Source organism: Otolemur garnettii, unplaced genomic scaffold (assembly GCF_000181295.1).
Source record: "Otolemur garnettii isolate 467f Iridium unplaced genomic scaffold, OtoGar3 scaffold00008, whole genome shotgun sequence".
Lineage (NCBI taxonomy): Eukaryota > Metazoa > Chordata > Mammalia > Primates > Galagidae > Otolemur > Otolemur garnettii.
In genome coordinates this window covers 32779230-32792761 of record NW_003852403.1, presented here as the reverse complement: position 1 = coordinate 32792761, position 13532 = coordinate 32779230, and the positions used below count along the sequence as shown (strand labels likewise).

The 13532-nt window shown below is 41.7% G+C and overlaps 1 protein-coding gene across 4 annotated transcripts in view; it reads left to right on the top strand.

The window, feature by feature from the left end:
• Positions 1 to 13532, top strand: part of SGMS1 (sphingomyelin synthase 1) — a 158155-nt gene that overhangs the window by 35443 nt on the left and 109180 nt on the right. For all 4 annotated transcript variants that reach the window (XM_012801423.2, XM_023509621.1, XM_023509620.1 and 1 more), the window contains exon 3: positions 7715 to 7795. The gene's annotated coding sequence lies outside the window, so the exon portion shown is untranslated. The remainder of the gene's footprint in view (positions 1 to 7714; positions 7796 to 13532) is intronic.

The following is a 13532-nucleotide window of genomic DNA, read 5'->3' as shown; positions in this document are numbered from 1 at the left end:
AAGAGGACAGGAATAGTAACACACAGTGCTGTTAAGGTTTACACGCCTCAGTGAACTGGAGACAGTTAGAAAAGAGCCTAGCATGGGAAGCAGTTTGTGCCATGTTTATTTACCTTTAGTAATATTAACATCATTACTAATAATTGTTAAAGTATTCAGATATTCAGATGCATTTAAAAGATGGAAGAATTAAATAATGTCCAGTGATGATAATAACTAGAGAGGTTTAACTCATGTTGAGGACAGAAAACTATTGGCTACATGGGAGAAAGTGTTTATTTACTTTTGGTTTGTTTTAAGTATATATTTATTCCTGGTAGTAGGGAAAGGATTAGAGAGGAGAATGTTGAGTGAAAGGCCACCTTTTAAAAAAGAAAAAGTGTTCTTATTTCAGGCTGCCCGGAGAGAGAGTTCCGTAGCAGGAGTTCTGGAGGGATTGGCCTGAGGGTGTTTTAAGCCCTTTGTTGTGATACCTCTCATTGCTGCCTTAAGGGCACTATCATTACACAGAAGAAAGCAGTTGTTATTTACTTTACACATGGAAGTTTGCTGGAGAAGAGAGAGCTGTGGTCTGCATTCCTAATAGCCTAGCCGAAGCTGACTTTAGATGGGGTTACTTGTGCTGAAGACATTAGTAAGCATCATTTGCTTACAACCAAGATAAGCTTCACCTACAGCATTGCCACAACGTTTTGGGATCGCAGATGCTCCCAAAATATCCACTGAATGAACTGATGAATTTAGGAGAAATATAAAGCACTGGAGTGGATGTGTGTGCACGAGTTTTAGTGCCAGCTGTTTTTGATTTTCTTCTCCACTTAGCATTCATTCAAAAACAAAAAAGCTGACCATTCATAAGAAAAGGCAGCCTATTTTAGGAGCATCTCAGTTTACTGAGCAGGTACTGCGCATCGCTTTTGAAAATGAATTGAACAGTTACCATGAATGTTTTATGTAGTGTCATTTCCCTTTCGCTACAGAGCTTAGTTGTGAGATGTACTGGAGGAGCTTTATAGGGTCATGAAAAGTTAGTTTCTGTGTTTTCCCCTACGGAATATTTGGTACTGCTGACTTCATTGTTTCTCATTTTGAAAGCTCCAGTTTGGCAGACCTCAGTATAAAGGAGCCCGGGAAACAGGACGCCTAAATGATGCTGCTACTGAGGGATCTGAAAAAGTCACTGAGTTTGGGGGTCTGTGTGTCATCATTTGTCCACTGAGAGGCTGGGACTAGACCATTAATGAGGGCTTTCAGCTTTCTTTCTTTCTTTTTTTTTTTTTTTTGAGACAGAGCCTCAAGCTGCCCCCCTGGGTAGAGTGCAGTGGCATCACAGCTCACAGCAACCTCCAATGCCTGGGCTCAAGTGAGTCTCCTGCCTCCGCCTCCCAGATAGCTAGGGCCAGAGGCTGGCTATTTTTTTTTTTTTTTTTTTTTTTTGGTTGCAGCCATCACTGTTGTTTGGTGGGCCAGGGCTGGATTCGAACCTGCCACCTTAGGTATATGTGGCTGGCACCTTACCCTCTTGAGCCACAGGCGCTGAGCCACTTTTCAGCTTTCTAAGGACATTGTTGTAGGATTTTCTCACTAGTTTATGCTTGTGCAAGATGGCCCGTTGAGGTGAGAGGTCTGTGGTTTGCTGAGTTAGTCTTAGCTGCATACTGTCTGGTCCAGAATTACTGGTACTTGATTTGTAGAAACTATGAGTCTTTGCTTAGAAGATCTAAGAATATATATGTTTGGTTTTTAAAGGGCTCATATTAGGAAAATTTGTATGAAACTTAATTTTTATTTAGTTCTCAAAACCACTAATACAAAAAGTCTCCAACTTTTCTCTCCAAACATGTGTTTCAAACAGTGTTTAAGCTCAGTACATCATGTTTAAAATACTCTTATTAAAATTACTTTATGGGCTTGGCGCCCGTAGCTCAGTGGGTAGGGCTCTGGCCACATACAAACCTGGCCCAGGCCTGCCAAACAACAACTATTACAAAAAATAGCTGGGCGTTGTGGTGGGTGCTTAAGAGGCTCCCAGCTGCTTGAGAGGCTGAGACAAGAGAATCACTTAAGCCCAAGAGTTTGAGGTTGCTGTGAGCTGTGACGCAACGGCACTCTACTGAGGGCAATATCGTGGGACTTTGTCTCAAAAAAATAAAAAAGAATATTACTTTATGATGAGTAGGGTCATAGTATAAACTTCATATAGTGGTAAAATTCCTTTGCTGTTCTAAAAATATGCCAGTGTTTGGCATGTTGAATAGCTTTTGCAGGCAGGCCAGGGAACCTGGTCACTAGTTATAAGATTATTATTTTCTTGGTAAGTGCATTTCCTTATATTCTCCCAACAGCAAGAATAGGCTGAGAGGACCTTTGTGGTAAGGGAAGAAGCTGAGGGTCTGAGCCAGAGACAGGTGAACGGGAGGGTGCATGGTAATGTAAAGGCAGGATCCCTGTCTCAGCCTTGTCCCCTCTCTCAGGGGCACGTATGGTGGTATCAGTACCTTACTTTCCTTCTGCATTAGACTCCTATGGCTGTGTAACATTATAGCACAAACTTAGCAGCTTAATTAATATGCAAATTATCTCACAGTTTCTATGCATCAGGAGTCTGGGAATGGCTTCACCAGATACTCAGTAGGGCTACAGTCACTGTGTTAGCTGAGGCTTGACTGGGGAAGGATTTGCTTTTGAGCTCAGGTGGTTTGGCAGAATCCAGTTTCTTCTGGGTCTTGGACTGAGGGTGTCAGTCTCTTGCTAACCATCCCCCTCATCTGGCTGTCCCAACAGGCGACTCACGGTGTGGCAGCTTGCTGTTTCAAAAGCCAGCCAGGGAGAGAAACTTGTAGCAGAGTGGAAGTTATTAAAGACAGTCACATACATCTTGTCATTTTTGCCTTATTCTGTTTGTTTGGTAGAAGGGGTGGGACCTGCCCCCATAAGGAGAAGGAGATTCCCTGAGGCAGGGGTGAGGAGACACAGGTCAGAGGCCCTTTAGAGACCGGCAGGCCAGAGGCTGGCCAGGGGAATGCCTTCTCTCTCATCGTTCTTGCCTCTCTGTGCATTCTCCTGTGTTTCTCACCCCTTCTGTTTTTTTCCTTTCTTTTGACCTACAGAGAACTCAACAACCCTGGGTGACTTTTCTTCCTCTTTTCTTCTATACAAATGTAATGAAAAGGTAGCAGGAAATTCTGCCCTCGTAAGCAGCTTACGTTGCTGGGGCTCTCCCAGGATAACGGGTGTTGTGAGCGTGTGGCGTGTCGTCTGTGCAGGTGACCCTAACTCATGATGTGGCTTATATAAAGGACCTCTGTGAGGTCTTTTCGGCTCTTGTATCTTCTGATCACTGTTCTCTTTAAGCCAGCACTGAGTTCTGAACCCAGTTCACTTTCACAGGGCCATCCTTTCAGGATCTCTTGCTGTGACTATCTTGGTTTTAGTTCAGAATCATTAGCAGTTGGGGTCCTTTTCTTCTTGGGCCCCACTGCCTGCTCCTTTGTGTTATTTTCCTTTTCTGCCCCGTCTTCTGTAGGGTGCGGCTTCTTGCTTTCCTCTGGCCTGTCTTTAGTTATTGCTCCTCCCCATTGCTGAGGAGACGCTGTAGTGCAGGGGTTAAGAACAGGGACTGAAGCTAAACTGCCTGGGCTCAAACCCCGGCTTCTGCCATTTATTAGCTGAATAGTCTTGAGCAAGTTACTCCATTTTGTCTCTGTGTGGCTGCTATTAGCATGTCTCAATTTCCCACTGGTCAGCAAGCCTGAGATACACGCACAGATATGTGAGCAGTTTGCCCATCATTAGGTTGGGAAACTTGACCCCAGTCTCGTCTCTGCTCTCCTGGCTAATTGGGCTGCAACATACTTGAGCTTATACTTACAAGGATACTTTTTTGTTGTTGTTGACGTCACCTAAAGATGAGGATTGTGTCCTTTTTCCAATGACAGCTTTAGTTGAGTGCTTACTGTTTGCAATGAGCTTCATAAAGTGTCTGTGGGCATTGTGTCTTTTGCCTCCTAAGCCAACATCTAATTGTTGTACTGATATCATTCCCATTCTAGAGAGTAGGAAGCTAAAGCTTAGAGAAATGAAACATGCACAAAGTCTTTAGGGCTGATTGGGGAGTCCAGCTCTGTGCTTCTGAAAAGCACAGACTTTTCATGGCCAGAAGACACGGTTTCTCCTGTAGAGGAAGCTTAGACCCCTCTTAGTGAACTGGCTCCTTGGGAGCAAGAGGCCAAGAACCCAAAGCAGTGATGTCTCTTGGGCACAAAGTCTTTTTCCTGCTTCTCCAGCCTTAGTGTCACATTAGCTTTTGAATCCTCTTGATTTTGGTGCCAGCGAGTCTCCTTGCACCCAGAGACGGGAGGCTTAACCACACGTAAGGTGAACATTCAAAAAGGAGTGTATTCTTTTTAGCCAGGTTTTTACATGACTGTTGTGGAATCTTATCATTGTATGTGAAGCATGACTAGGAAGTATGGGGCTTTTAAAAATCACAACCGGGATTCACGCATCCAGATTGTTCTCTTTAAGTACATCAGCTGAATTAGTTGCTTACACTCTGCAATACTGCTGTTATTCTGTATTCTTGAAAGTGAACTTCATCTCCGTTGCCTTATAACCTGCCCCCAGCGCTTAGTACAGTGTCTTCTGCCAAATGGGAGGTTCAGTAAAGTTAGTTATTGCTTATAATTCTTTTACGTAACCTCAGTGGTGATTGCCATCTTTGAGGATGAATTTAATTCTTTGAATTAATCTCTTATACTATTTCCATTATGGCAAATAGAGTAGTTTTTGTTAGAAAAAAAATCAAGGGTAACTAAATGGTAACATTTCTTGTGAACATTGCACACTAGGTCTAGAGGTCACAGAAGAGGACTCGACTTACTCTGAGTAGCAGCTGTCACTGCAGTGAGACCCAAAGAGGGTGACGTGGGAGGAGTCAAGGAAGGCTTATTTCAAACATAAAGTTCTGGTACTTGTTTCAAAGTTGGTATGGCCTCACCTGATGGGTCTTTTGCCTGCCTGCCTCCTTCTGCCCTGCCTCCCTCCCTTCTTTTTTTTTTTTCCTTTTCTTTCTTTCAACATAGCTGGCAAAGTTCATATTGTCAGCAGTGTATGTAATGTGGTGCTGAGGTTGGCCTTGGTGACAGGCGGCCTGTCATTTTCAGCGAGGCCTTTATCTCTCATGGATGTTTGTTGAGTGCCCAGGACTACTGTGTGCACCAGAGTAATTAGCACTGTTGGCAGTGATTCCTTCCCTCCTTTTGAGAATTTGTCATCAAAAAAAAAAAAAAAAAGAAAGAAACTATAAATGCATAGCTTCAGCTTTCTGTTTGAACATGTTAGTAAAGACTATTAACTGAGGTGGGAATTTTTATTTAGGAATCCATTCAGACCAACTTAGATGAGTCTGGTGGCAGCACCCTGGGAGGAGGCAGAGGTGGAGGTGGGTGGGTTGCTCGAGCTTAGGAATTGGAGACCAGCCTGAGCAATAGCAAGACCCTGTCTCTACTCAAAATGGAAAACTGAGGCAAGAGGATCACTTGAGCCCAATAACTTGAGGTTGCTGTGAGCTATGATGTCATGGCACTCTAGTCAGGGTAGCAGAGTGAGACTCTGTCTCAAAAAAACGAAAAGGAGTTTTAGGTTGTCAAAAATATGATTTGAACCTGTCTCCAAAGTGTTTGCATGGGGAAACAGCCCGTGAATGTACTAGACTGTCTACTATAATTGCTCTAGTAAGCACAATAATTGCAGTAATCTTTCAAGGTGGACACTGTGCACACTTTATCTCTAAGTTTCATAACTACTCTGCAAGGCATGTTTTACTGTCCTTACTATAAAGACTTGGAGATAGAACCTCAGAAAAAGTAAATTACTTGCCAGAGATCAGCCTGGTATTAAATAACACAGGTGGTGTTCAAAGGCATTTGTTTGGAACCTCTGTCAAACCTTACTGCATTTCTCATACTTAAAAAAAAACTTTATATATGCCAAGTGGCGAGGCAGAGAAAGGCGTGGCTGGCTAGTGAGCGTGCTCCTCTCCCTGTGGGGTTTAACCTGTAGATCTCTGACTCTGCAGCTCTTTCCTGCTGTTTTTATCCATGTCGGCAAGTTCCTTTTTATTACCAGGGAAGCGCTCTAGACATATATGGAGATTTATATGGCATTTGTCCCATCTCCTCCCTTCTTAGCCCACTCCTTCCCATTTATGGTATATTGTATAACTTGAGGTTTCTTGTTGTTCTTCAACTAACTGAGGTGACGCCGTCTCTCGTGGTATCTGAGTGTAAGGATGGAGCCGTGTTAAGGTTATTATTATTGTCATCTCTGCATTAACACTGAGGCTTCTGGCAATGAAAGTTAACTCAGGCTCCTGTTTTATCAGTGTTGTCTACTCAGAGCCAGTTGTCCTTCACATAAAATAGGCAATTGTTGCATTCTACCTGCTAGAAATAGTGTGTTGTTTTTTTTTGAGGCCCTTTTGTGAAAGGAAAGTCAGGCAAGCCCTATCCCTGGGTTATTGACCTTAAAATGTTAAGAAATGAAAAAACAAAAAGTAACATATTGCCCTGAAGGACATTCTCTTGGAAAAAGGAAGGCACTTTGCTGGGCATAGTCCATTATTCCATGAATTACAGGAATCTTCAAGGTTCAGCAAATGAGACATACGGACAGTGTAGCAATTCTGATCATTAAAAGCTGGGTATCCCTGGGGCTGGTATAATACCTGTGTTGTATCAAAACATACCTAAACTTTTTGGCAGATGGTGTTTTTTATCTTATTTAATTCTTACCACTACACAGTATTGTGGGGGACGTTTGATCCTTTTTTAGAGTTGAAGAAATGAGACTGGCAGAAGTTGAGTGTATTTTCTCAGGTCACATGGCTAGGAAGTGGACGGATTTGGAGCAAGGCTTTTTATCTGTGTGTGATGTCCTTTGGTAGATGTTGGTGGTTTGGATTTCTTCATTACTCACCTTTCTTATCTTGTAAGTGTTGAGCAATTTGAGAAATAGAGCAAGGATTCAAACAGGAATCAGCATTTCCAGTAGCTTAGTTACCATTACAAGCAGGATTGGAGAATTTAGAAGTGTCAGTTACTTTCTTCTCTGAAACTATACCTTGGATTCGACCCTAGCAACCCTGACCAAGTCCTTCAGTGATAGCTAGGGAGCAGCTGGAGCAGAGAAAGCTGGCTGACCCTCTCAGGAGCAGGGGCCACTGTTCTGCTTACCAACTGGAAATTACTGGCTCCGGTACTGCAGGGAGCTTGGAGGGAGGCCCTTGCTGCCTGGCTCAGAGCAGTGGCTCTTCTGGTCCTCCCAGGCAAATTCCTCCCTCATTTTGGAGAAGAAGTAAGGAGGAGTTTGGGGAGGAGAGATGGAGAGAGGAAGTGGGTTGTTATTCTAATCCTGTTCCCTCCTGGGAAATACACTAAAAATCTCTTGCTGAAAACACAATGGAAGGTATTTGAAGGGGTTTTCACTCTGATCTTCACCGTGGAAATACTGCTCTTTAATTTTATTTTTTCCTTAGGGTGATTTTCTAGGTTATTATTTTCTCTTTCCTTATTGTTTTTGGAAAAAAGAGAAGAAATGACTGTACTTTTCTCCGTGTTTGGGGTGTAAAGAAAATAAAAAGGCTAATGGTGGGAACCAGGAAGTGGCCTCCCTGAGATCTGTAACTAATCAGACTCTTTTCTTCTCCTCTCAGGTGATGGAAATAGACTGGAACAATGGGAGAAGCTGGTAGCTTATAGGAAGCCAAGATGACAAGAACTTTATAAAATACTCCGTAAGTTAACTTTCATTATGTAAGAAACTGTGGTCGAAGGAGAGCATGACCAAACAGCTTAACAGTGTAAAGAGAAAATGTGTTATAAAGTAAATATCCAAACACTTCAGACAACTGATGCTAACATCTGAGAAATTTTACTTTTGCATAGTTCTTTCTTGGTCGGCTGTGTCTTTTTAAGTTGGGAGAATCAGTGTGGATAGAACATGAGCATTTGAAGAATTAAAAGCAGGTTCCTTGCACAAGCTCAGCATTTAAAGGTGGACGGGGCTGTGTGACGTGTAGATATTTTGGGTCCCAGTTGTCCCTTGGGCTCCCTCCCTTTCTCATGTAAGTACGTTATGTGGGTATGTTTTGCAATAAGTAGGAACATATTTGGTGACCGTGATTAAACTGAGTTCTTCCTCCGCCCCTTCTCCTCCTCTGTGTATGGTATCTTTTATACATGGGAGGCCAGTGATGGCTAATTATCGGACGGTTACATGTGGCTGATTTTGGATTCATCACCATAGTGATAAGGTCACTATGTGGAGTAGCTGAGTGGAGAGATCGTGTAGGTTTGAGTCAGACATTCCTGGGCCTGACTTGCTCTCCTGCTTTTCAGTAGTTGCTCAAATCTCTCCAAACCTCAGTTGATTCATCTGTCTCCTGGCTGTGGTAATACCTCTTATGCAATGAAAGACGGTGGAAAGTACTTTGTGCTGCAACTGGTACATTATAATGTTACAATAAATGTACTTGTCCCTCTTGTATTTGCATCATGATATACAATTTTACAGGCCTTTATTCCAACTCAAAAGATTGGCCAGCTGGTTCCTCAGGTACTGTGGAGCAGTGGTGATTAACCTTGTAGGGAGCCCGGGCTGAATGCTAACAAGCTGCCAATGTCTGTCGGAAGGAGGGATTTTAGTGTTTAAAGGTTTCCTGGGATAAACATTTTAAGCTACCAGCAAAAGTCACTGAAACCGGGTTGGAAAGTGGTTTTCTATCAACCAGATACCATATTCAAAATAACAACAAGGGCATGGATAATAGTAACACAATTAGGAAATGATGAGTATTTATGGCCTTTGTTTTTAGTATCATTTAAAAATGATGGCTGTGGGGTGGCACCTGTGGCTCAGTGGGTAGGGCACCAGCCCCATATATACCTAGGGTGGCGGGTTCCAACCTGGCCCCAGCCAAACTGCAGCAAAAAATAGTCTGGGGTTGTGGCAGGTGCCTGTAGTCCCAGCTGCTCGGGAGGCTGAGGCAAGAGAATCACCTAAGCCCAAGAGCTGGAGGTTGCTGTGAGCTGTGATGCCATGGCACTCTACCGAGGGTGACAAAATGAGACTCTGTTTCTAAAGAAAACAAATAAAAAATAAAAATGATGGCTGTGTTTAACAACTGGGTTGCTAAACATCCTGAGAATTTAATAATTAATTGGCTCTAATGGACTGGTAGAAGCTGGCTCTAACATACCACTGGCTAATTGTAGGTTTCCTGTTAATGAAGTCATTTTTAAGCCACAGTTCTTTAATTATCTGTCTCAGCGCTAGTGGTAAGAGTTTGGTTTGGTTGATAAAAGCAAGGTTAGTTTTTGAATCAGTGGTTGGTGTAACCTGAGTTGTCTTGCTCACATAGCTTCTGGAATTGAAAAAAAATGGCCAAGACCAATTTAGAATTTAAACCTACTTGCTTAAGAGTGTGGCTAGAGTTGTAGAGTCAGGTTCCTAACTGCCCCCGGCACCCCCTGCCTGTGCTGGCTGTGGAATGGTAACACTTGGAGACTGGTCGGTCTGCTCGCTCTGTTCTGACCTTCTCTCTTTCCCTTTCTTCCCTCCAGTCTTAATTCCTCCAGGTAGTGACACTGTGGGGACAAGCAGCCGGGGTTCCTCCCAGGCTAAGCACCCACACAGCTTTGCTATTGATTTATAATGTAAGTTTTAACGAAAAGTGAATTGCCTCCAGAGAGAAAAACAAAACAAAATAAACCCTGGGCCGTTGACAGTTCATCTGGGCTTGATTCAATTCTCAGGGAGGAGAGTGGAGGGGAGCATGGAACTGAATCGGGGTCTCACTGTTCCTTCCACAGCAGTTTCTTCTTCAGTTTTCTAAGTTGCCCTTTAGGAGGGAACAATCGAAGCCTGAAATTGCTAAGTAACAGCAAAGATTGTGGTGGTTGTTTTTATTTTTAATCTCACCCACCTAGTTCTCAAAACAAATTCTCTATTGAACCTGAAAAAATGCGTTGGATATTTCAAAACATTCGTTTGTTTCAGTTCTTTGAATCAGACTTACATAATCTTAAAACATTTATTTCGCTTATTTCCTCTTAAAACAAAGGGTATTTATAGTTTCTGCTCAGTCAGGGATGGCCTGGGATTATTGCAAAAGTACTTAGCCATTTCGAGAGGAAGCTTGTGATTAAATCTGAGGGACGTGCCTTTGGACTAGGACAACCTGACTCATGGCTTAATCAAGTGAAGTATGGTCATCTTTGGTAACTTTGAAAGCAAACATGGGAAAAATGTTTATTAGAGAAATTTTGTTATAGATAAAATATCCTGATTTATATCGTGTCTTTCCCCAGAATTGGACTTACGTTATTTCTGAATGCCCCCTGTATAGATGATTTTTTTATTAGCTGCTAAGGATGCAGTCTTCCTATGTGTAAGTTCGACAGGTGTGAATTATGTTCACGTTAGAAACTCACTAGTTCACTGGATAGTTCACTCACTAGTTCACTTGGGAGTTATTGGTTTTGAGGTGAATATTCCAGTACAAACAAGACAGGCTTATTCCACTTCTGGAATTGACTTTAGGAAGTGATAATCAGGCCTAGAATGGAAAACTGTGATTTCAAACCAAATGTGTTAGGTGTCATAAAATAAATACATATAAAATACTCAGGAAGCAGAAGAGAGAAATTACCTGAGCAGCAGGAGTGGGCTAGCTCAGAGAGGGTTTTCGGATCAGATGACATTTGAATTAGGTATTTAATGATCAATAACTTTTAAAATTTTTTTTATTACATTATAAAAGTTAACATTACTAATTGGAAAGAACTTTAAAATGTGAAAATTATTTTAAAAATGCATCAATATTATCGCTACTCAGAGATCCATTATTCACATTGTTTGTTTGTTTGTTTGTTTTTGGATTCTGCTATACTCTTTCTATGCCTGGATACATGCTTCTCTTCACCCTTCAAATTGGATGAACTTACAAGAATTATCTTAAAATCTGTTTCAAATGACAATATATTGAGACAATGCCACATTGATAAATACACATCTACATCTTTTTTTTTGAGACAGAGCCTCACTCTGTCACCCTTGGTAGAGTGCTGTGGTATCATAGCTCACATAAACCTCAGAAGCTTGAGCTCAAGTGATCCCCTTTCCTCGGCCTCCTGAGTAGCTGGAACTACAGGCACCTGCCACCATACTGGCTATCTTTAGAGAGGGGGGTCTTGCTCTTGCTCAGGTTGGTCTCGAACCCCTGAGCTCAAGCAATCCACCCGCCTTGGCTTCCTAGAGTTAGGACTACAGGCGTGAGCCACTGCGCCGGGCCCTTACATCATTTTGTTGTTGTTGCTATGCAGCATTCACGTGTATGTGGTCTGCAGTGTTCCCTGTTACTGGACACTGAGTCATTTTCGTCTTTTGCTTCTTGTGAAGTACACCATGATGCACATCTTTGTTCCTGTGTCATGGTACACTTATTCAGTCATTTGTTTGGACAGGGTCTTTGAACGGAGTTGGAGCAGTGCTTAGTGAACACTCTAAGTAAAAGAAATAGTTTGGTCAGAAAGGCAAAGGTGGTAAGAAAAGACTGCATTCAGGGAAAAGGCTAGAATTATAGTTTAGTGGAATGCAAAGAGAGAGGGGAAGAGGTGCTAATAGGCCGGAAAAAGAAGACAGGGGGTCTTTGGTGCTAAACCTTTTATTCATTTTCAGTTGAGAACCATGTTGGAATATATACTATACCTTAAACGAGTGGCGCTGAATTCTTTAGTTGTCCTTCGTTTTTTTTTTTTTTTTATTTTGGAGAGAAATAAAAATTAACAATTCTGCTTTCCAAATGCTCAAGAAAGATCTTTCTAAACCTGTGAGAGTTTTAAGAAACTAACCAGTCATAGGGCGAACAAGTAATAGAAGTCTCAGGAAAAGTGTATGTGTGCAAAAAGAACTACCAGACTAGAGGTTCTGAAAAGTGAAGGAAAGAAAGATCATTAATAGTAGTTGTATTTTCTGCACTTAAAGAATTTTAACAAATGATTTATAATTAAAATTTAAAGATAGTTTTGGAATGATGTGAATTAGGGGAAACAGGTCATAATTTCATAATACTGATAATTTGTATTTACTGAGTACAGTCATGCATTGCTTAACAATGAGGACAGGCTCTGAGAAATGCATCATTAGGCAATTTTGTTATTGTGCAAACATCGCAGAGTATACTTAGATTTAGAGATCACATGGCCTATTGCTCCTGGGCTACGAAACCTGTACAGCATGTTAATGTAATGGAGATTGTAGGTAATTGTGACACAATGGTAAGCATTTGTACATCTAAGGATAGCTACACACAGAACAAGTACAGTTAAAAATACAGTATTGTGATCTTACAGGATGACCGTCATATATATGGCCCTTGTTAACCAAAAGATTATCATGTGGTGCAGAGCTGTACTTGTATGTGCTTATGTATTTTAAATGCAGATAATCTCTGACTTCTGTTGGGTCAACTTCAGATTTCTCAACTTTACAGTGGTACAGAAGTGATCCATATTCAGTAGAAGCTGGCCTTCGAGTACCCATATGATCATTGTTTTTCACTTTTACTATAGTCAGTAGCCAATAAATTACCTGAGATATTCAACACTTCATTATAAAATAGGTACATGTTAATTCAGGGGGGTCCTACTTGTGGCTGGCAGGCCGCATGCTGATTTTGTGAGGACTTTTGCTTATCTGTGGTATCAGATACGTGAAAAGTATGCACAGACCTTTTTTTGCTTATCAGTTTTCATTGGTATTTGTGTATTTAAAGTGTGACCCAGAGGGGAGAGGGGAGGATGGGTGAAGAGATTGATATTGTGGGGATCACGCCTATGATTTATCCTATTAGGGTACATGTGAATTTGTCTAAAGGTCGAATATAAATGTCTTAACACAACAATTATGAGAAAGACATGATGGCTATGTTAGCCAGTTGGATGAGAGTTTTTCAAACTGTATATGGAAGCAACACACTGTATCCTATGATAGAATTAATGTACACAATTATGATCTAATAAAAAAAAATAAAGTGTGACCGAGGACAAATCTGATTCTTCTAATGTGTGGTGGTTGAGGGAAGGTTGCACACCACTGTTGAATGATTTACTAACTGTCAGGTGATGTAAGTGTTCTGAGCATGTTTAAGGTAGGCTCAGCTAAGCTCTGATGTTTGGGATGTTGGGTGTATTAAAGGCATTTTCAACTTAAGGATCCTTGTTTTTCAGTTTACAATGGGTTTAATCATGACTGTTGGGTTAATCTCAGTCTAAATTGAGGAGCATCTATACATAATTTTACTTACACACATACATATCTCTCAACAACCTTCTGAGGAAGCATCTAAGGCTATCTGCATTTTGCAGGGGAAGCCAGATCCCCTCACTGGTTGACTGGCCTAGGGTGGGTGAGAGACAGCCAGATTTGGTGTTCATTTCAGGCACTGCTGAGGACTCGGGCAGACCTAGGGA